This window comes from Pelobates fuscus, chromosome 3, assembly GCF_036172605.1.
Source record: "Pelobates fuscus isolate aPelFus1 chromosome 3, aPelFus1.pri, whole genome shotgun sequence".
NCBI classification, from domain to species: Eukaryota; Metazoa; Chordata; class Amphibia; order Anura; family Pelobatidae; genus Pelobates; species Pelobates fuscus.
Window position 1 is genome coordinate 394,670,269 of NC_086319.1, and position 20,467 is coordinate 394,690,735.

The window sequence follows — 20,467 nt, forward strand, 5'->3', positions numbered from 1 at the left end:
GCAGAGGAATGATTCATTTGCAGTAAGTACAAATACATTTTGGAATTCTCAAAGTGAGGTGTTGTTTTATCCAATTCAGTAGACGTCTTAAGAAATGTTTTGGGTGCTTTAAAGCTGGAGCAGGATGTTCTTTTCTATAAGAGTTATTATTGGCTTGATTAACAGCTGTTCATGCGTGGCAAATTTTACTTGCCACTTTGAAGTAAAAAAAAAGCCCATTTTAAATCCCAAACAAAAAGAGCCATGAACGTGACTCTGTTTTCAGTGATCATATGAGTTGACAAATGGACAATTTGGCCTTTATGAATAATGCAAAATACACTAAAAATGTAATATTTGGCAGCGGTGGGATTTGAACCCACACCTCAAAAGAGACTGGAGCCTAAATCCAGCGCCTTAGACCGCTCGACCACGCTACCTTCGATTACAGGCACACAGCTTATTATCAGGAACACGTACAGTTGGCTTCAGTTTTTTTCCCACTTCTTATTACGATGTGGTTAAATTTTCTGTCGAAGGGTCACAAGTACCTGCAATTTCTGTTGTTGTTGTTTGAAAACCACAAAGGACAAGAAATCTTCGACTGAGACTTGAGTAGAGGAGATTTTACCTACAGCAGAGGAATGATTCCTTTGAAGTAAGTACAAATACATTTTGGAATTCTCAAAGTGAGATGTTGTTTTATCCAATTAGGTAGACGATTCCTTTGGAGTAAGCACAAATACATTTATGGAATTATCAAAGTGAGTTGTTGTTTTATCCAATTAAGTAGACGTTTTAAGAAATGTTTTGGGTGATTTAACTGGAACACGTACAGTTGGTTTAATTTTTTTCTGCCTTTTTTTCACGGTGGGGGTAAATTGTCTTTCGAAGCGTGATGAGTACCTGCAATTTCTGTTGTTGTCGTTTAAAAACCACAATGGACTAGAGGTCTTCTACCGAGACTTGAGAAGAGGAGATTTTACCTGCAGCAGAGGAATGATTCATTTGCAGTAAGTACAAATACATTTTGGAATTCTCAAAGTGAGGTGTTGTTTTATCCAATTCAGTAGACGTCTTAAGAAATGTTTTGGGTGCTTTAAAGCTGAAGCAGGATGTTCTTTTCTATAAGAGTTATTATTGGCTTGATTAACAGCTGTTCATGCGTGGCAAATTTTACTTGCCACTTTGAAGTAAAAAAAAAGCCCATTTTAAATCCCAAACAAAAAGAGCCATGAACGTGACTCTGTTTTCAGTGATCATATGAGTTGACAAATGGACAATTTGGCCTTTATGAATAATGCACAATACACTAAAAATGTAATATTTGGCAGCGGTGGGATTTGAACCCACGCCTCCAAAGAGACTGGAGCCTAAATCCAGCGCCTTAGACCGCTCGGCCACGCTACCTTCGATTACAAGCACACAGCTTATTATCAGGAACACGTACAGTTGGTTTCAGTTTTTTTCCCACTTCTTTTCACGGTGGGGTTAAATTGTCTGTCGAAGGGTCACAAGTACCTGCAATTTCTGTTGTTGTTGTTTGAAAACCACAAAGGACAAGAAATCTTCGACTGAGACTTGAGTAGAGGAGATTTTACCTACAGCAGAGGAATGATTCCTTTGAAGTAAGTACAAATACATTTTGGAATTCTCAAAGTGAGATGTTGTTTTATCCAATTAGGTAGACGATTCCTTTGGAGTAAGCACAAATACATTTATGGAATTATCAAAGTGAGTTGTTGTTTTATCCAATTAAGTAGACGTTTTAAGAAATGTTTTGGGTGATTTAACTGGAACACGTACAGTTGGTTTCATTTTTTTCTGCCTTTTTTTCACGGTGGGGGTAAATTGTCTTTCGAAGCGTGACGAGTACCTGCAATTTCTGTTGTTGTCGTTTAAAAACCACAATGGACTAGAGGTCTTCTACCGAGACTTGAGAAGAGGAGATTTTACCTGCAGCAGAGGAATGATTCATTTGCAGTAAGTACAAATACATTTTGGAATTCTCAAAGTGAGGTGTTGTTTTATCCAATTCAGTAGACGTCTTAAGAAATGTTTTGGGTGCTTTAAAGCTGAAGCAGGATGTTCTTTTCTATAAGAGTTATTATTGGCTTGATTAACAGTTGTTCATGCGTGGCAAATTTTACTTGCCACTTTGAAGTAAAAAAAAAGCCCATTTTAAATCCCAAACAAAAAGAGCCATGAACGTGACTCTGTTTTCAGTGATCATATGAGTTGACAAATGGACAATTTGGCCTTTATGAATAATGCACAATACACTAAAAATGTAATATTTGGCAGCGGTGGGATTTGAACCCACGCCTCCAAAGAGACTGGAGCCTAAATCCAGCGCCTTAGACCGCTCGGCCACGCTACCTTCGATTACAGGCACACAGCTTATTATCAGGAACACGTACAGTTGGCTTCAGTTTTTTTCCCACTTCTTTTCACGGTGGGGTTAAATTGTCTGTCGAAGGGTCACAAATACCTGCAATTTCTGTTGTTGTTGTTTGAAAACCACAAAGGACAAGAAATCTTCGACTGAGACTTGAGTAGAAGAGATTTTACCTACAGCAGAGGAATGATTCCTTTGAAGTAAGTACAAATACATTTTGGAATTCTCAAAGTGAGATGTTGTTTTATCCAATTAGGTAGACGATTCCTTTGGAGTAAGCACAAATACATTTATGGAATTATCAAAGTGAGTTGTTGTTTTATCCAATTAAGTAGACGTTTTAAGAAATGTTTTGGGTGATTTAACTGGAACACGTACAGTTGGTTTCATTTTTTTCTGCCTTTTTTCACGGTGGGGGTAAATTGTCTTTCGAAGCGTGACGAGTACCTGCAATTTCTGTTGTTGTCGTTTAAAAACCACAATGGACTAGAGGTCTTCTACCGAGACTTGAGAAGAGGAGATTTTACCTGCAGCAGAGGAATGATTCATTTGCAGTAAGTACAAATACATTTTGGAATTCTCAAAGTGAGGTGTTGTTTTATCCAATTCAGTAGACGTCTTAAGAAATGTTTTGGGTGCTTTAAAGCTGAAGCAGGATGTTCTTTTCTATAAGAGTTATTATTGGCTTGATTAACAGCTGTTCATGCGTGGCAAATTTTACTTGCCACTTTGAAGTAAAAAAAAAGCCCATTTTAAATCCCAAACAAAAAGAGCCATGAACGTGACTCTGTTTTCAGTGATCATATGAGTTGACAAATGGACAATTTGGCCTTTATGAATAATGCACAAAACACTAAAAATGTAATATTTTGGCAGCGGTGGGATTTGAACCCACGCCTCCAAAGAGACTGGAGCCTAAATCCAGCGCCTTAGACCGCTCGGCCACGCTACCTTCGATTACAGGCACACAGCTTATTATCAGGAACACGTACAGTTGGTTTCAGTTTTTTTCCCACTTCTTTTCACGGTGGGGTTAAATTGTCTGTCGAAGGGTCACAAGTACCTGCAATTTCTGTTGTTGTTGTTTGAAAACCACAAAGGACAAGAAATCTTCGACTGAGACTTGAGTAGAGGAGATTTTACCTACAGCAGAGGAATGATTCCTTTGAAGTAAGTACAAATACATTTTGGAATTCTCAAAGTGAGATGTTGTTTTATCCAATTAGGTAGACGATTCCTTTGGAGTAAGCACAAATACATTTATGGAATTATCAAAGTGAGTTGTTGTTTTATCCAATTAAGTAGACGTTTTAAGAAATGTTTTGGGTGATTTAACTGGAACACGTACAGTTGGTTTAATTTTTTTCTGCCTTTTTTTCACGGTGGGGGTAAATTGTCTTTCGAAGCGTGACGAGTACCTGCAATTTCTGTTGTTGTCGTTTAAAAACCACAATGGACTAGAGGTCTTCTACCGAGACTTGAGAAGAGGAGATTTTACCTGCAGCAGAGGAATGATTCATTTGCAGTAAGTACAAATACATTTTGGAATTCTCAAAGTGAGGTGTTGTTTTATCCAATTCAGTAGACGTCTTAAGAAATGTTTTGGGTGCTTTAAAGCTGAAGCAGGATGTTCTTTTCTATAAGAGTTATTATTGGCTTGATTAACAGCTGTTCATGCGTGGCAAATTTTACTTGCCACTTTGAAGTAAAAAAAAAGCCCATTTTAAATCCCAAACAAAAAGAGCCATGAACGTGACTCTGTTTTCAGTGATCATATGAGTTGACAAATGGACAATTTGGCCTTTATGAATAATGCACAATACACTAAAAATGTAATATTTGGCAGCGGTGGGATTTGAACCCACGCCTCCAAAGAGACTGGAGCCTAAATCCAGCGCCTTAGACCGCTCGGCCACGCTACCTTCGATTACAGGCACACAGCTTATTATCAGGAACACGTACAGTTGGCTTCAGTTTTTTTTCCCACTTCTTTTTACGGTGGGGTTAAATTGTCTGTCGAAGGGTCACAAGTACCTGCAATTTCTGTTGTTGTTGTTTGAAAACCACAAAGGACAAGAAATCTTCGACTGAGACTTGAGTAGAGGAGATTTTACCTACAGCAGAGGAATGATTCCTTTGAAGTAAGTACAAATACATTTTGGAATTCTCAAAGTGAGATGTTGTTTTATCCAATTAGGTAGACGATTCCTTTGGAGTAAGCACAAATACATTTATGAAATTATCAAAGTGAGTTGTTGTTTTATCCAATTAAGTAGACGTTTTAAGAAATGTTTTGGGTGATTTAACTGGAACACGTACAGTTGGTTTAATTTTTTTCTGCCTTTTTTTCACGGTGGGGGTAAATTGTCTTTCGAAGCGTGACGAGTACCTGCAATTTCTGTTGTTGTCGTTTAAAAACCACAATGGACTAGAGGTCTTCTACCGAGACTTGAGAAGAGGAGATTTTACCTGCAGCAGAGGAATGATTCATTTGCAGTAAGTACAAATACATTTTGGAATTCTCAAAGTGAGGTGTTGTTTTATCCAATTCAGTAGACGTCTTAAGAAATGTTTTGGGTGCTTTAAAGCTGAAGCAGGATGTTCTTTTCTATAAGAGTTATTATTGGCTTGATTAACAGCTGTTCATGCGTGGCAAATTTTACTTGCCACTTTGAAGTAAAAAAAAAGCCCATTTTAAATCCCAAACAAAAAGAGCCATGAACGTGACTCTGTTTTCAGTGATCATATGAGTTGACAAATGGACAATTTGGCCTTTATGAATAATGCACAATACACTAAAAATGTAATATTTGGCAGCGGTGGGATTTGAACCCACGCTTCCAAAGAGACTGGAGCCTAAATCCAGCGCCTTAGTCCGCTCGGCCACGCTACCTTCGATTACAGGCACACAGCTTATTATCAGGAACACGTACAGTTGGTTTCAGTTTTTTTCCCACTTCTTTTCACGGTGGGGTTAAATTGTCTGTCGAAGGGTCACAAGTACCTGCAATTTCTGTTGCTGTTGTTTGAAAACCACAAAGGACAAGAAATCTTCGACTGAGACTTGAGTAGAGGAGATTTTACCTACAGCAGAGGAATGATTCCTTTGAAGTAAGTACAAATACATTTTGGAATTCTCAAAGTGAGATGTTGTTTTATCCAATTAGGTAGACGATTCCTTTGGAGTAAGCACAAATACATTTATGGAATTATCAAAGTGAGTTGTTGTTTTATCCAATTAAGTAGACGTTTTAAGAAATGTTTTGGGTGATTTAACTGGAACACGTACAGTTGGTTTCATTTTGTTCTGCCTTTTTTTCACGGTGGGGGTAAATTGTCTTTCGAAGCGTGACGAGTACCTGCAATTTCTGTTGTTGTCGTTTAAAAACCACAATGGACTAGAGGTCTTCTACCGAGACTTGAGAAGAGGAGATTTTACCTGCAGCAGAGGAATGATTCATTTGCAGTAAGTACAAATACATTTTGGAATTCTCAAAGTGAGGTGTTGTTTTATCCAATTCAGTAGACGTCTTAAGAAATGTTTTGGGTGCTTTAAAGCTGAAGCAGGATGTTCTTTTCTATAAGAGTTATTATTGGCTTGATTAACAGCTGTTCATGCGTGGCAAATTTTACTTGCCACTTTGAAGTAAAAAAAAAGCCCATTTTAAATCCCAAACAAAAAGAGCCATGAACGTGACTCTGTTTTCAGTGATCATATGAGTTGACAAATGGACAATTTGGCCTTTATGAATAATGCACAATACACTAAAAATGTAATATTTGGCAGCGGTGGGATTTGAACCCACGCCTCCAAAGAGACTGGAGCCTAATTCCAGCGCCTTTGACCACTCGGCCACGCTACCTTTGATTACAGGCACACAGCTTATTATCAGGAACACGTACAGTTGGTTTCAGTTTTTTTCCCACTTCTTTTCACGGTGGGGTTAAATTTTCTGTCGAAGGGTCACAAGTACCTGCAATTTCTGTTGTTGTTGTTTGAAAACCACAAAGGACAAGAATTCTTCGACTGAGACTTGAGTAGAGGAGATTTTACCTACAGCAGAGGAATGATTCCTTTGAAGTAAGTACAAATACATTTTGGAATTCTCAAAGTGAGATGTTGTTTTATCCAATTAGGTAGACGATTCCTTTGGAGTAAGCACAAATACATTTATGGAATTATCAAAGTGAGTTGTTGTTTTATCCAATTAAGTAGACGTTTTAAGAAATGTTTTGGGTGATTTAACTGGAACACGTACAGTTGGTTTCATTTTTTTCTGCCTTTTTTTCACGGTGGGGGTAAATTGTCTTTCGAAGCGTGACGAGTACCTGCAATTTCTGTTGTTGTCGTTTAAAAACCACAATGGACTAGAGGTCTTCTACCGAGACTTGAGAAGAGGAGATTTTACCTGCAGCAGAGGAATGATTCATTTGCAGTAAGTACAAATACATTTTGGAATTCTCAAAGTGAGGTGTTGTTTTATCCAATTCAGTAGACGTCTTAAGAAATGTTTTGGGTGCTTTAAAGCTGAAGCAGGATGTTCTTTTCTATAAGAGTTATTATTGGCTTGATTAACAGCTGTTCATGCGTGGCAAATTTTACTTGCCACTTTGAAGTAAAAAAAAAGCCCATTTTAAATCCCAAACAAAAAGAGCCATGAACGTGACTCTGTTTTCAGTGATCATATGAGTTGACAAATGGACAATTTGGCCTTTATGAATAATGCACAATACACTAAAAATGTAATATTTGGCAGCGGTGGGATTTGAACCCACGCCTCCAAAGAGACTGGAGCCTAAATCCAGCGCCTTAGACCGCTCGGCCACGCTACCTTCGATTACAGGCACACAGCTTATTATCAGGAACACGTACAGTTGGCTTCAGTTTTTTTCCCACTTCTTTTTACGGTGGGGTTAAATTGTCTGTCGAAGGGTCACAAGTACCTGCAATTTCTGTTGTTGTTGTTTGAAAACCACAAAGGACAAGAAATCTTCGACTGAGACTTGAGTAGAGGAGATTTTACCTACAGCAGAGGAATGATTCCTTTGAAGTAAGTACAAATACATTTTGGAATTCTCAAAGTGAGATGTTGTTTTATCCAATTAGGTAGACGATTCCTTTGGAGTAAGCACAAATACATTTATGGAATTATCAAAGTGAGTTGTTGTTTTATCCAATTAAGTAGACGTTTTAAGAAATGTTTTGGGTGATTTAACTGGAACACGTACAGTTGGTTTCATTTTTTTCTGCCTTTTTTTCACGGTGGGGGTAAATTGTCTTTCGAAGCGTGACGAGTACCTGCAATTTCTGTTGTTGTCGTTTAAAAACCACAATGGACTAGAGGTCTTCTACCGAGACTTGAGAAGAGGAGATTTTACCTGCAGCAGAGGAATGATTCATTTGCAGTAAGTACAAATACATTTTGGAATTCTCAAAGTGAGGTGTTGTTTTATCCAATTCAGTAGACGTCTTAAGAAATGTTTTGGGTGCTTTAAAGCTGAAGCAGTATGTTCTTTTCTATAAGAGTTATTATTGGCTTGATTAACAGCTGTTCATGCGTGGCAAATTTTACTTGCCACTTTGAAGTAAAAAAAAAGCCCATTTTAAATCCCAAACAAAAAGAGCCATGAACGTGACTCAGTTTTCAATGATCATATGAGTTGACAAATGGACAATTTGGCCTTTATGAATAATGCACAATACACTAAAAATGTAATATTTGGCAGCGGTGGGATTTGAACCCACGCCTCCAAAGAGACTGGAGCCTAAATCCAGCGCCTTAGACCGCTCGGCCACACTACCTTCGATTACAGGCACACAGCTTATTATCAGGAACACGTACAGTTGGCTTCAGTTTTTTTCCCACTTCTTTTTACGGTGGGGTTAAATTGTCTGTCGAAGGGTCACAAGTACCTGCAATTTCTGTTGTTGTTGTTTGAAAACCACAAAGGACAAGAAATCTTCGACTGAGACTTGAGTAGAGGAGATTTTACCTACAGCAGAGGAATGATTCCTTTGAAGTAAGTACAAATACATTTTGGAATTCTCAAAGTGAGATGTTGTTTTATCCAATTAGGTAGACGATTCCTTTGGAGTAAGCACAAATACATTTATGGAATTATCAAAGTGAGTTGTTGTTTTATCCAATTAAGTAGACGTTTTAAGAAATGTTTTGGGTGATTTAACTGGAACACGTGCAGTTGGTTTCATTTTTTTCTGCCTTTTTTTCACGGTGGGGGTAAATTGTCTTTCGAAGTGTGACGAGTACCTGCAATTTCTGTTGTTGTCGTTTAAAAACAACAATGGACTAGAGGTCTTCTACCGAGACTTGAGAAGAGGAGATTTTACCTGCAGCAGAGGAATGATTCATTTGCAGTAAGTACAAATACATTTTGGAATTCTCAAAGTGAGGTGTTGTTTTATCCAATTCAGTAGACGTCTTAAGAAATGTTTTGGGTGCTTTAAAGCTGAAGCAGGATGTTCTTTTCTATAAGAGTTATTATTGGCTTGATTAACAGCTGTTCATGCGTGGCAAATTTTACTTGCCACTTTGAAGTAAAAAAAAAGCCAATTTTAAATCCCAAACAAAAAGAGCCATGAACGTGACTCTGTTTTCAGTGATCATATGAGTTGACAAATGGACAATTTGGCCTTTATGAATAATGCACAATACACTAAAAATGTAATATTTGGCAGCGGTGGGATTTGAACCCACGCCTCCAAAGAGACTGGAGCCTAAATCCAGCGCCTTAGACCGCTCGGCCACGCTACCTTCGATTACAGGCACACAGCTTATTATCAGGAACACGTACAGTTGGCTTCAGTTTTTTTCCCACTTCTTTTTACGGTGGGGTTAAATTGTCTGTCGAAGGGTCACAAGTACCTGCAATTTCTGTTGTTGTTGTTTGAAAACCACAAAGGACAAGAAATCTTCGACTGAGACTTGAGTAGAGGAGATTTTACCTACAGCAGAGGAATGATTCCTTTGAAGTAAGTACAAATACATTTTGGAATTCTCAAAGTGAGATGTTGTTTTATCCAATTAGGTAGACAATTCCTTTGGAGTAAGCACAAATACATTTATGGAATTATCAAAGTGAGTTGTTGTTTTATCTAATTAAGTAGACGTTTTAAGAAATGTTTTGGGTGATTTAACTGGAACACGTACAGTTGGTTTCATTTTTTTCTGCCTTTTTTTCACGGTGGGGGTAAATTATCTTTCGAAGCGTGACGAGTACCTGCAATTTCTGTTGTTGTCGTTTAAAAACCACAATGGACTAGAGGTCTTCTACCGAGACTTGAGAAGAGGAGATTTTACCTGCAGCAGAGGAATGATTCATTTGCAGTAAGTACAAATACATTTTGGAATTCTCAAAGTGAGGTGTTGTTTTATCCAATTCAGTAGACGTCTTAAGAAATGTTTTGGGTGCTTTAAAGCTGAAGCAGTATGTTCTTTTCTATAAGAGTTATTATTGGCTTGATTAACAGCTGTTCATGCGTGGCAAATTTTACTTGCCACTTTGAAGTAAAAAAAAAGCCCATTTTAAATCCCAAACAAAAAGAGCCATGAACGTGACTCAGTTTTCAGTGATCATATGAGTTGACAAATGGACAATTTGGCCTTTATGAATAATGCACAATACACTAAAAATGTAATATTTGGCAGCGGTGGGATTTGAACCCACGCCTCCAAAGAGACTGGAGCCTAAATCCAGCGCCTTAGACCGCTCGGCCACACTACCTTCGATTACAGGCACACAGCTTATTATCAGGAACACGTACAGTTGGCTTCAGTTTTTTTCCCACTTCTTTTTACGGTGGGGTTAAATTGTCTGTCGAAGGGTCACAAGTACCTGCAATTTCTGTTGTTGTTGTTTGAAAACCACAAAGGACAAGAAATCTTCGACTGAGACTTGAGTAGAGGAGATTTTACCTACAGCAGAGGAATGATTCCTTTGAAGTAAGTACAAATACATTTTGGAATTCTCAAAGTGAGATGTTGTTTTATCCAATTAGGTAGACGATTCCTTTGGAGTAAGCACAAATACATTTATGGAATTATCAAAGTGAGTTGTTGTTTTATCCAATTAAGTAGACGTTTTAAGAAATGTTTTGGGTGATTTAACTGGAACACGTGCAGTTGGTTTCATTTTTTTCTGCCTTTTTTTCACGGTGGGGGTAAATTGTCTTTCGAAGCGTGACGAGTACCTGCAATTTCTGTTGTTGTCGTTTAAAAACAACAATGGACTAGAGGTCTTCTACCGAGACTTGAGAAGAGGAGATTTTACCTGCAGCAGAGGAATGATTCATTTGCAGTAAGTACAAATACATTTTGGAATTCTCAAAGTGAGGTGTTGTTTTATCCAATTCAGTAGACGTCTTAAGAAATGTTTTGGGTGCTTTAAAGCTGAAGCAGGATGTTCTTTTCTATAAGAGTTATTATTGGCTTGATTAACAGCTGTTCATGCGTGGCAAATTTTACTTGCCACTTTGAAGTAAAAAAAAAAGCCCATTTTAAATCCCAAACAAAAAGAGCCATGAACGTGACTCTGTTTTCAGTGATCATATGAGTTGACAAATGGACAATTTGGCCTTTATGAATAATGCACAATACACTAAAAATGTAATATTTGTCAGCGGTGGGATTTGAACCCACGCCTCCAAAGAGACTGGAGCCTAAATCCAGCGCCTTAGACCGCTCGGCCACGCTACCTTCGATTACAGGCACACAGCTTATTATCAGGAACACGTACAGTTGGTTTCAGTTTTTTTCCCACTTCTTTTCACGGTGGGGTTAAATTGTCTGTCGAAGGGTCACAAGTACCTGCAATTTCTGTTGTTGTTGTTTGAAAACCACAAAGGACAAGAAATCTTTGACTGAGACTTGAGTAGAGGAGATTTTACCTACAGCAGAGGAATGATTCCTTTGAAGTAAGTACAAATACATTTTGGAATTCTCAAAGTGAGATGTTGTTTTATCCAATTAGGTAGACGATTCCTTTGGAGTAAGCACAAATACATTTATGGAATTATCAAAGTGAGTTGTTGTTTTATCCAATTAAGTAGACGTTTTAAGAAATATTTTGGGTGATTTAACTGGAACACATACAGTTGGTTTCATTTTTTTCTGCCTTTTTTTCACGGTGGGGGTAAATTGTCTTTCGAAGCGTGACGAGTACCTGCAATTTCTGTTGTTGTCGTTTAAAAACCACAATGGACTAGAGGTCTTCTACCGAGACTTGAGAAGAGGAGATTTTACCTGCAGCAGAGGAATGATTCATTTGCAGTAAGTACAAATACATTTTGGAATTCTCAAAGTGAGGTGTTGTTTTATCCAATTCAGTAGACGTCTTAAGAAATGTTTTGGGTGCTTTAAAGCTGAAGCAGGATGTTCTTTTCTATAAGAGTTATTATTGGCTTGATTAACAGCTGTTCCTGCGTGGCAAATTTTACTTGCCACTTTGAAGTAAAAAAAAAGCCCATTTTAAATCCCAGACGAAAAGAGCCATGAACGTGACTCTGTTTTCAGTGATCATATGATTTGACAAATGGACAATTTGGCCTATATGATTAATGCACAATACACTAAAAATGTAATATTTGGCAGCGGTGGGATTCAAACCCACGCCTCCAAAGAGACTGGAGCCTAAATCCAGCGCCTTAGACCGCTCGGCCACGCTACCTTCGATTACAGGCACACAGCTTATTATCAGGAACACGTACAGTTGGTTTCAGTTTTTTTCCCACTTCTTTTCACGGTGGGGTTAAATTGTCCGTCGAAGGGTCACAAGTACCTGCAATTTCTGTTGTTGTTGTTTGAAAACCACAAAGGACAAGAAATCTTCGACTGAGACTTGAGTAGAGGAGATTTTACCTACAGCAGAGGAATGATTCCTTTGAAGTAAGTACGAATACATTTTGGAATTCTCAAAGTGAGATGTTGTTTTATCCAATTAGGTAGACGATTCCTTTGGAGTAAGCACAAATACATTTATGGAATTATCAAAGTGAGTTGTTGTTTTATCCAATTAAGTAGACGTTTTAAGAAATATTTTGGGTGATTTAACTGGAACACGTACAGTTGGTTTCATTTTTTTCTGCCTTTTTTCACGGTGGGGGTAAATTGTCTTTCGAAGCGTGACGAGTACCTGCAATTTCTGTTGTTGTCGTTTAAAAACCACAATGGACTAGAGGTCTTCTACCAAGACTTGAGAAGAGGAGATTTTACCTGCAGCAGAGGAATGATTCATTTGCAGTAAGTACAAATACATTTTGGAATTCTCAAAGTGAGGTGTTGTTTTATCCAATTCAGTAGACGTCTTAAGAAATGTTTTGGGTGCTTTAAAGCTGAAGCAGGATGTTCTTTTCTATAAGAGTTATTATTGGCTTGATTAACAGCTGTTCATGCGTGGCAAATTTTACTTGCCACTTGCCACAATGGACAATTTGGCCTATATGATTAATGCACAATACACTAAAAATGTAATATTTGGCAGCGGTGGGATTCGAACCCACGCCTCCAAAGAGACTGGAGCCTAAATCCAGCGCCTTAGACCGCTCGGCCACGCTACCTTCGATTACAGGCATACAGCTTATTATCAGGAACACGTACAGTTGGCTTCAGTTTTTTTCCCACTTCTTTTTACGGTGGGGTTAAATTGTCTGTCGAAGGGTCACAAGTACCTGCAATTTCTGTTGTTGTTGTTTGAAAACCACAAAGGACAAGAAATCTTCGACTGAGACTTGAGTAGAGGAGATTTTACCTACAGCAGAGGAATGATTCCTTTGAAGTAAGTACAAATACATTTTGGAATTCTCAAAGTGAGATGTTGTTTTATCCAATTAGGTAGACAATTCCTTTGGAGTAAGCACAAATACATTTATGGAATTATCAAAGTGAGTTGTTGTTTTATCCAATTAAGTAGACGTTTTAAGAAATGTTTTGGGTGATTTAACTGGAACACGTACAGTTGGTTTCATTTTTTTCTGCCTTTTTTTCACGGTGGGGGTAAATTATCTTTCGAAGCGTGACGAGTACCTGCAATTTCTGTTGTTGTTGTTTAAAAACCACAATGGACTAGAGGTCTTCTACCGAGACTTGAGAAGAGGAGATTTTACCTGCAGCAGAGGAATGATTCATTTGCAGTAAGTACAAATACATTTTGGAATTCTCAAAGTGAGGTGTTGTTTTATCCAATTCAGTAGACGTCTTAAGAAATGTTTTGGGTGCTTTAAATCTGAAGCAGGATGTTCTTTTCTATAAGAGTTATTATTGGCTTGATTAACAGCTGTTCATGCGTGGCAAATTTTACTTGCCACTTTGAAGTAAAAAAAAAGCCAATTTTAAATCCCAAACAAAAAGAGCCATGAACGTGACTCTGTTTTCAGTGATCATATGAGTTGACAAATGGACAATTTGGCCTTTATGAATAATGCACAATACACTAAAAATGTAATATTTGGCAGCGGTGGGATTTGAAACCACGCCTCCAAAGAGACTGGAGCCTAAATCCAGCGCCTTAGACCACTCGGCCACGCTACCTTCGATTACAGGCACACAGCTTATTATCAGGAACACGTACAGTTGGTTTCAGTTTTTTTCCCACTTCTTTTCACGGTGGTGTTAAATTGTCTGTCGAAGGGTCACAAGTACCTGCAATTTCTGTTGTTGTTGTTTGAAAACCACAAAGGACAAGAAATCTTCGACTGAGACTTGAGTAGAGGAGATTTTACCTACAGCAGAGGAATGATTCCTTTGAAGTAAGTACAAATACATTTTGGAATTCTCAAAGTGAGGTGTTGTTTTATCCAATTCAGTAGACGTCTTAAGAAATGTTTTGGGTGCTTTAAAGCTGAAGCAGGATGTTCTTTTCTATAAGAGTTATTATTGGCTTGATTAACAGCTGTTCATGCGTGGCAAATTTTACTTGCCACTTTGAAGTAAAAAAAAGCCCATTTTAAATCCCAGACGAAAAGAGCCATGAACGTGACTCTGTTTTCAGTGATCATATGATTTGACAAATGGACAATTTGGCCTATATGATTAATGCACAATACACTAAAATGTAATATTTGGCAGCGGTGGGATTCGAACCCACGCCTCCAAAGAGACTGGAGCCTATATCCAGCGCCTTAGACCGCTCGGCCACGCTACCTTCGATTACAGGCACACAGCTTATTATCAGGAACACATACAGTTGGCTTCAGTTTTTTTCCCACTTCTTTTTACGCTGGGGTTAAATTGTCTGTCGAAGGGTCACAAGTACCTGCAATTTCTGTTGTTGTTGTTTGAAAACCACAAAGGACAAGAAATCTTCGACTGAGACTTGAGTAGAGGAGATTTTACCTACAGCAGAGGAATGATTCCTTTGAAGTAAGTACAAATACATTTTGGAATTCTCAAAGTGAGATGTTGTTTTATCCAATTAGGTAGACAATTCCTTTGGAGTAAGCACAAATACATTTATGGAATTATCAAAGTAAGTTGTTGTTTTATCCAATTAAGTAGACGTTTTAAGAAATGTTTTGGGTGATTTAACTGGAACACGTACAGTTGGTTTCATTTTTTTCTGCCTTTTTTTCACGGTGGGGGTAAATTATCTTTCGAAGCGTGACGAGTACCTGCAATTTCTGTTGTTGTTGTTTAAAAACCACAATGGACTAGAGGTCTTCTACCGAGACTTGAGAAGAGGAGATTTTACCTGCAGCAGAGGAATGATTCATTTGCAGTAAGTACAAATACATTTTGGAATTCTCAAAGTGAGGTGTTGTTTTATCCAATTCAGTAGACGTCTTAAGAAATGTTTTGGGTGCTTTAAAGCTGAAGCAGGATGTTCTTTTCTATAAGAGTTATTATTGGCTTGATTAACAGCTGTTCATGCGTGGCAAATTTTACTTGCCACTTTGAAGTAAAAAAAAAGCCCATTTTAAATCCCAAACAAAAAGAGCCATGAACGTGACTCTGTTTTCAGTGATCATATGAGTTGACAAATGGACAATTTGGCCTTTATGAATAATGCACAATACACTAAAAATGTAATATTTGGCAGCGGTGGGATTTGAAACCACGCCTCCAAAGAGACTGGAGCCTAAATCCAGCGCCTTAGACCACTCGGCCACGCTACCTTCGATTACAGGCACACAGCTTATTATCAGGAACACGTACAGTTGGTTTCAGTTTTTTTCCCACTTCTTTTCACGGTGGTGTTAAATTGTCTGTCGAAGGGTCACAAGTACCTGCAATTTCTGTTGTTGTTGTTTGAAAACCACAAAGGACAAGAAATCTTCGACTGAGACTTGAGTAGAGGAGATTTTACCTACAGCAGAGGAATGATTCCTTTGAAGTAAGTACAAATACATTTTGGAATTCTCAAAGTGAGATGTTGTTTTATCCAATTAGGTAGAAGATTCCTTTGGAGTAAGCACAAATACATTTATGGAACTATCAAAGTGAGTTGTTGTTTTATCCAATTAAGTAGACGTTTTAAGAAATGTTTTGGGTGATTTAACTGGAACACGTACAGTTGGTTTCATTTTTTTCTGCCTTTTTTTCACGGTGGGGGTAAATTGTCTTTCGAAGCGTGACGAGTACCTGCAATTTCTGTTGTTGTCGTTTAAAAACCACAATGGACTAGAGGTCTTCTACCGAGACTTGAGAAGAGGAGATTTTACCTGCAGCAGAGGAATGATTCATTTGCAGTAAGTACAAATACATTTTGGAATTCTCAAAGTGAGGTGTTGTTTTATCCAATTCAGTAGACGTCTTAAGAAATGTTTTGGGTGCTTTAAAGCTGAAGCAGAATGTTCTTTTCTATAAGAGTTATTATTGGCTTGATTAACAGCTGTTCATGCGTGGCAAATTTTACTTGCCACTTTGAAGTAAAAAAAAAGCCCATTTTAAATCCCAAACAAAAAGAGCCATGAACGTGACTCTGTTTTCAGTGATCATATGAGTTGACAAATGGACAATTTGGCCTTTATGAATAATGCACAATACACTAAAAATGTAATATTTGGCAGCGGTGGGATTTGAAACCACGCCTCCAAAGAGACTGGAGCCTAAATCCGGCGCCTTAGACCACTCGGCCACGCTACCTTCGATTACAGGCACACAGCTTATTATCAGGAACACGTACAGTTGGTTTCAGTTTTTTTCCCACTTCTTTTCACGGTGGTGTTAAATTGTCTGTCGAAGGGTCACAAGTACCTGCAATTTCTGTTGTTGTTGTTTGAAAACCACAAAGGACAAGAAATCTTCGACTGAGACTTGAGTAGAGGAGATTTTACCTACAGCAGAGGAATGATTCCTTTGAAGTAAGTACAAATACATTTTGGAATTCTCAAAGTGAGATGTTGTTTTATCCAATTAGGTAGAAGATTCCTTTGGAGTAAGCACAAATACATTTATGGAACTATCAAAGTGAGTTGTTGTTTTATCCAATTAAGTAGACGTTTTAAGAAATGTTTTGGGTGATTTAACTGGAACACGTACAGTTGGTTTCATTTTTTTCTGCCTTTTTTTCACGGTGGGGGTAAATTGTCTTTCGAAGCGTGACGAGTACCTGCAATTTCTGTTGTTGTCGTTTAAAAACCACAATGGACTAGAGGTCTTCTACCGAGACTTGAGAAGAGGAGATTTTACCTGCAGCAGAGGAATGATTCATTTGCAGTAAGTACAAATACATTTTGGAATTCTCAAAGTGAGGTGTTGTTTTATCCAATTCAGTAGACGTCTTAAGAAATGTTTTGGGTGCTTTAAAGCTGAAGCAGAATGTTCTTTTCTATAAGAGTTATTATTGGCTTGATTAACAGCTGTTCATGCGTGGCAAATTTTACTTGCCACTTTGAAGTAAAAAAAAAGCCCATTTTAAATCCCAGACGAAAAGAGCCATGAACGTGACTCTGTTTTCAGTGATCATATGATTTGACAAATGGACAATTTGGCCTATATGATTAATGCACAATACACTAAATATATAATATTTGGCAGCGGTGGGATTTGAACCCACGCCTCCAAAGAGACTGGAGCCTAAATCCAGCGCCTTAGACCGCTCGGCCACGCTACCTTCGATTACAGGCACACTGCTTATTATCAGGAACACGTACAGTTGGCTTCAGTTTTTTTCCCACTTCTTTTTACGGTGGGGTTAAATTGTCTGTCGAAGGGTCACAAGTACCTGCAATTTCTGTTGTTTTTGTTTGAAAACCACAAAGGACAAGAAATCTTCGACTGAGACTTGAGTAGAGGAGATTTTACCTACAGCAGAGGAATGATTCCTTTGAAGTAAGTACAAATACATTTTGGAATTCTCAAAGTGAGATGTTGTTTTATCCAATTAGGTAGACAATTCCTTTGGAGGAAGCACAAATACATTTATGGAATTATCAAAGTGAGTTGTTGTTTTATCCAATTAAGTAGACGTTTTAAGAAATGTTTTGGGTGATTTAACTGGAACACGTACAGTTGGTTTCATTTTTTTCTGCCTTTTTTTCACGGTGGGGGTAAATTATCTTTCGAAGCGTGACGACTACCTGCAATTTCTGTTGTTGTCGTTTAAAAACCACAATGGACTAGAGGTCTTCTACCGAGACTTGAGAAGAGGAGATTTTACCTGCAGCAGAGGAATGATTCATTTGCAGTAAGTACAAATACATTTTGGAATTCTCAAAGTGAGGTGTTGTTTTATCCAATTCAGTAGACGTCTTAAGAAATGTTTTGGGTGCTTTAAAGCTGAAGCAGGATGTTCTTTTCTATAAGAGTTATTATTGGCTTGATTAACAGCTGTTCATGCGTGGCAAATTTTACTTGCCACTTTGAAGTAAAAAAAAGCCCATTTTAAATCCCAGACGAAAAGAGCCATGAACGTGACTCTGTTTTCAGTGATCATATGATTTGACAAATGGACAATTTGGCCTATATGATTAATGCACAATACACTAAAATGTAATATTTGGCAGCGGTGGGATTCGAACCCACGCCTCCAAAGAGACTGGAGCCTATATCCAGCGCCTTAGACCGCTCGGCCACGCTACCTTCGATTACAGGCACACAGCTTATTATCAGGAACACGTACAGTTGGCTTCAGTTTTTTTCCCACTTCTTTTTACGCTGGGGTTAAATTGTCTGTCGAAGGGTCACAAGTACCTGCAATTTCTGTTGTTGTTGTTTGAAAACCACAAAGGACAAGAAATCTTCGACTGAGACTTGAGTAGAGGAGATTTTACCTACAGCAGAGGAATGATTCCTTTGAAGTAAGTACAAATACATTTTGGAATTCTCAAAGTGAGATGTTGTTTTATCCAATTAGGTAGACAATTCCTTTGGAGTAAGCACAAATACATTTATGGAATTATCAAAGTGAGTTGTTGTTTTATCCAATTAAGTAGACGTTTTAAGAAATGTTTTGGGTGATTTAACTGGAACACGTACAGTTGGTTTCATTTTTTTCTGCCTTTTTTTCACGGTGGGGGTAAATTATCTTTCGAAGCGTGACGAGTACCTGCAATTTCTGTTGTTGTTGTTTAAAAACCACAATGGACTAGAGGTCTTCTACCGAGACTTGAGAAGAGGAGATTTTACCTGCAGCAGAGGAATGATTCATTTGCAGTAAGTACAAATACATTTTGGAATTCTCAAAGTGAGGTGTTGTTTTATCCAATTCAGTAGACGTCTTAAGAAATGTTTTGGGTGCTTTAAAGCTGAAGCAGGATGTTCTTTTCTATAAGAGTTATTATTGGCTTGATTAACAGCTGTTCATGCGTGGCAAATTTTACTTGCCACTTTGAAGTAAAAAAAAAGCCCATTTTAAATCCCAAACAAAAAGAGCCATGAACGTGACTCTGTTTTCAGTGATCATATGAGTTGACAAATGGACAATTTGGCCTTTATGAATAATGCACAATACACTAAAAATGTAATATTTGGCAGCGGTGGGATTTGAAACCACGCCTCCAAAGAGACTGGAGCCTAAACCCAGCGCCTTAGACCACTCGGCCACGCTACCTTCGATTACAGGCACACAGCTTATTATCAGGAACACGTACAGTTGGTTTCAGTTTTTTTCCCACTTCTTTTCACGGTGGTGTTAAATTGTCTGTCGAAGGGTCACAAGTACCTGCAATTTCTGTTGTTGTTGTTTGAAAACCACAAAGGACAAGAAATCTTCGACTGAGACTTGAGTAGAGGAGATTTTACCTACAGCAGAGGAATGATTCCTTTGAAGTAAGTACAAATACATTTTAGAATTCTCAAAGTGAGATGTTGTTTTATCCAATTAGGTAGAAGATTCCTTTGGAGTAAGCACAAATACATTTATGGAACTATCAAAGTGAGTTGTTGTTTTATCCAATTAAGTAGACGTTTTAAGAAATGTTTTGGGTGATTTAACTGGAACACGTACAGTTGGTTTCATTTTTTTCTGCCTTTTTTTCACGGTGGGGGTAAATTGTCTTTCGAAGCGTGACGAGTACCTGCAATTTCTGTTGTTGTCGTTTAAAAACCACAATGGACTAGAGGTCTTCTACCGAGACTTGAGAAGAGGAGATTTTACCTGCAGCAGAGGAATGATTCATTTGCAGTAAGTACAAATACATTTTGGAATTCTCAAAGTGAGGTGTTGTTTTATCCAATTCAGTAGACGTCTTAAGAAATGTTTTGGGTGCTTTAAAGCTGAAGCAGAATGTTCTTTTCTATAAGAGTTATTATTGGCTTGATTAACAGCTGTTCTTGAGTGGCAAATTTTACTTGCCACTTTGAAGTAAAAAAAAAGCCCATTTTAAATCCCAAACAAAAAGAGCCATGAACGTGACTCTGTTTTCAGTGATCATATGAGTTGACAAATGGACAATTTGGCCTTTATGAATAATGCACAATACACTAAAAATGTAATATTTGGCAGCGGTGGGATTTGAAACCACGCCTCCAAAGAGACTGGAGCCTAAATCCAGCGCCTTAGACCACTCGGCCACGCTACCTTCGATTACAGGCACACAGCTTATTATCAGGAACACGTACAGTTGGTTTCAGTTTTTTTCCCACTTCTTTTCACGGTGGTGTTAAATTGTCTGTCGAAGGGTCACAAGTACCTGCA

General features: G+C 38.1%; 22 non-coding genes across 22 annotated transcripts; all 22 read right to left on the reverse strand.

The window, feature by feature from the left end:
- Positions 1-337: 337 nt before the first annotated feature.
- On the reverse strand, positions 338-419 carry TRNAL-UAG (transfer RNA leucine (anticodon UAG)). The gene has a single exon. It is a non-coding gene; the product is annotated as a tRNA-Leu (tRNA).
- Positions 420-1,307: 888 nt separating this feature from the next.
- Positions 1,308-1,389, reverse strand: TRNAL-UAG (transfer RNA leucine (anticodon UAG)). Its single transcript has one exon. It is a non-coding gene; the product is annotated as a tRNA-Leu (tRNA).
- An 888-nt stretch (positions 1,390-2,277) lies between these two features.
- Positions 2,278-2,359, reverse strand: TRNAL-UAG (transfer RNA leucine (anticodon UAG)). Its single transcript has one exon. It is a non-coding gene; the product is annotated as a tRNA-Leu (tRNA).
- An 888-nt stretch (positions 2,360-3,247) lies between these two features.
- Positions 3,248-3,329, reverse strand: TRNAL-UAG (transfer RNA leucine (anticodon UAG)). The gene has a single exon. It is a non-coding gene; the product is annotated as a tRNA-Leu (tRNA).
- An 888-nt stretch (positions 3,330-4,217) lies between these two features.
- On the reverse strand, positions 4,218-4,299 carry TRNAL-UAG (transfer RNA leucine (anticodon UAG)). The gene has a single exon. It is a non-coding gene; the product is annotated as a tRNA-Leu (tRNA).
- An 889-nt stretch (positions 4,300-5,188) lies between these two features.
- TRNAL-UAG (transfer RNA leucine (anticodon UAG)) lies at positions 5,189-5,270 on the reverse strand. Its single transcript has one exon. It is a non-coding gene; the product is annotated as a tRNA-Leu (tRNA).
- Positions 5,271-6,158: 888 nt separating this feature from the next.
- On the reverse strand, positions 6,159-6,240 carry TRNAL-UAG (transfer RNA leucine (anticodon UAG)). The gene has a single exon. It is a non-coding gene; the product is annotated as a tRNA-Leu (tRNA).
- Positions 6,241-7,128: 888 nt separating this feature from the next.
- Positions 7,129-7,210, reverse strand: TRNAL-UAG (transfer RNA leucine (anticodon UAG)). The gene has a single exon. It is a non-coding gene; the product is annotated as a tRNA-Leu (tRNA).
- An 888-nt stretch (positions 7,211-8,098) lies between these two features.
- TRNAL-UAG (transfer RNA leucine (anticodon UAG)) lies at positions 8,099-8,180 on the reverse strand. The gene has a single exon. It is a non-coding gene; the product is annotated as a tRNA-Leu (tRNA).
- Positions 8,181-9,068: 888 nt separating this feature from the next.
- On the reverse strand, positions 9,069-9,150 carry TRNAL-UAG (transfer RNA leucine (anticodon UAG)). The gene has a single exon. It is a non-coding gene; the product is annotated as a tRNA-Leu (tRNA).
- An 888-nt stretch (positions 9,151-10,038) lies between these two features.
- TRNAL-UAG (transfer RNA leucine (anticodon UAG)) lies at positions 10,039-10,120 on the reverse strand. The gene has a single exon. It is a non-coding gene; the product is annotated as a tRNA-Leu (tRNA).
- An 889-nt stretch (positions 10,121-11,009) lies between these two features.
- TRNAL-UAG (transfer RNA leucine (anticodon UAG)) lies at positions 11,010-11,091 on the reverse strand. Its single transcript has one exon. It is a non-coding gene; the product is annotated as a tRNA-Leu (tRNA).
- Positions 11,092-11,979: 888 nt separating this feature from the next.
- TRNAL-UAG (transfer RNA leucine (anticodon UAG)) lies at positions 11,980-12,061 on the reverse strand. The gene has a single exon. It is a non-coding gene; the product is annotated as a tRNA-Leu (tRNA).
- Positions 12,062-12,868: 807 nt separating this feature from the next.
- On the reverse strand, positions 12,869-12,950 carry TRNAL-UAG (transfer RNA leucine (anticodon UAG)). The gene has a single exon. It is a non-coding gene; the product is annotated as a tRNA-Leu (tRNA).
- An 888-nt stretch (positions 12,951-13,838) lies between these two features.
- On the reverse strand, positions 13,839-13,920 carry TRNAL-UAG (transfer RNA leucine (anticodon UAG)). Its single transcript has one exon. It is a non-coding gene; the product is annotated as a tRNA-Leu (tRNA).
- A 531-nt stretch (positions 13,921-14,451) lies between these two features.
- Positions 14,452-14,533, reverse strand: TRNAL-UAG (transfer RNA leucine (anticodon UAG)). Its single transcript has one exon. It is a non-coding gene; the product is annotated as a tRNA-Leu (tRNA).
- An 888-nt stretch (positions 14,534-15,421) lies between these two features.
- TRNAL-UAG (transfer RNA leucine (anticodon UAG)) lies at positions 15,422-15,503 on the reverse strand. The gene has a single exon. It is a non-coding gene; the product is annotated as a tRNA-Leu (tRNA).
- An 888-nt stretch (positions 15,504-16,391) lies between these two features.
- TRNAL-UAG (transfer RNA leucine (anticodon UAG)) lies at positions 16,392-16,473 on the reverse strand. Its single transcript has one exon. It is a non-coding gene; the product is annotated as a tRNA-Leu (tRNA).
- An 888-nt stretch (positions 16,474-17,361) lies between these two features.
- TRNAL-UAG (transfer RNA leucine (anticodon UAG)) lies at positions 17,362-17,443 on the reverse strand. The gene has a single exon. It is a non-coding gene; the product is annotated as a tRNA-Leu (tRNA).
- An 886-nt stretch (positions 17,444-18,329) lies between these two features.
- On the reverse strand, positions 18,330-18,411 carry TRNAL-UAG (transfer RNA leucine (anticodon UAG)). The gene has a single exon. It is a non-coding gene; the product is annotated as a tRNA-Leu (tRNA).
- Positions 18,412-19,299: 888 nt separating this feature from the next.
- On the reverse strand, positions 19,300-19,381 carry TRNAL-UAG (transfer RNA leucine (anticodon UAG)). The gene has a single exon. It is a non-coding gene; the product is annotated as a tRNA-Leu (tRNA).
- Positions 19,382-20,269: 888 nt separating this feature from the next.
- Positions 20,270-20,351, reverse strand: TRNAL-UAG (transfer RNA leucine (anticodon UAG)). Its single transcript has one exon. It is a non-coding gene; the product is annotated as a tRNA-Leu (tRNA).
- Between the last annotated feature and the right edge of the window lie 116 nt (positions 20,352-20,467).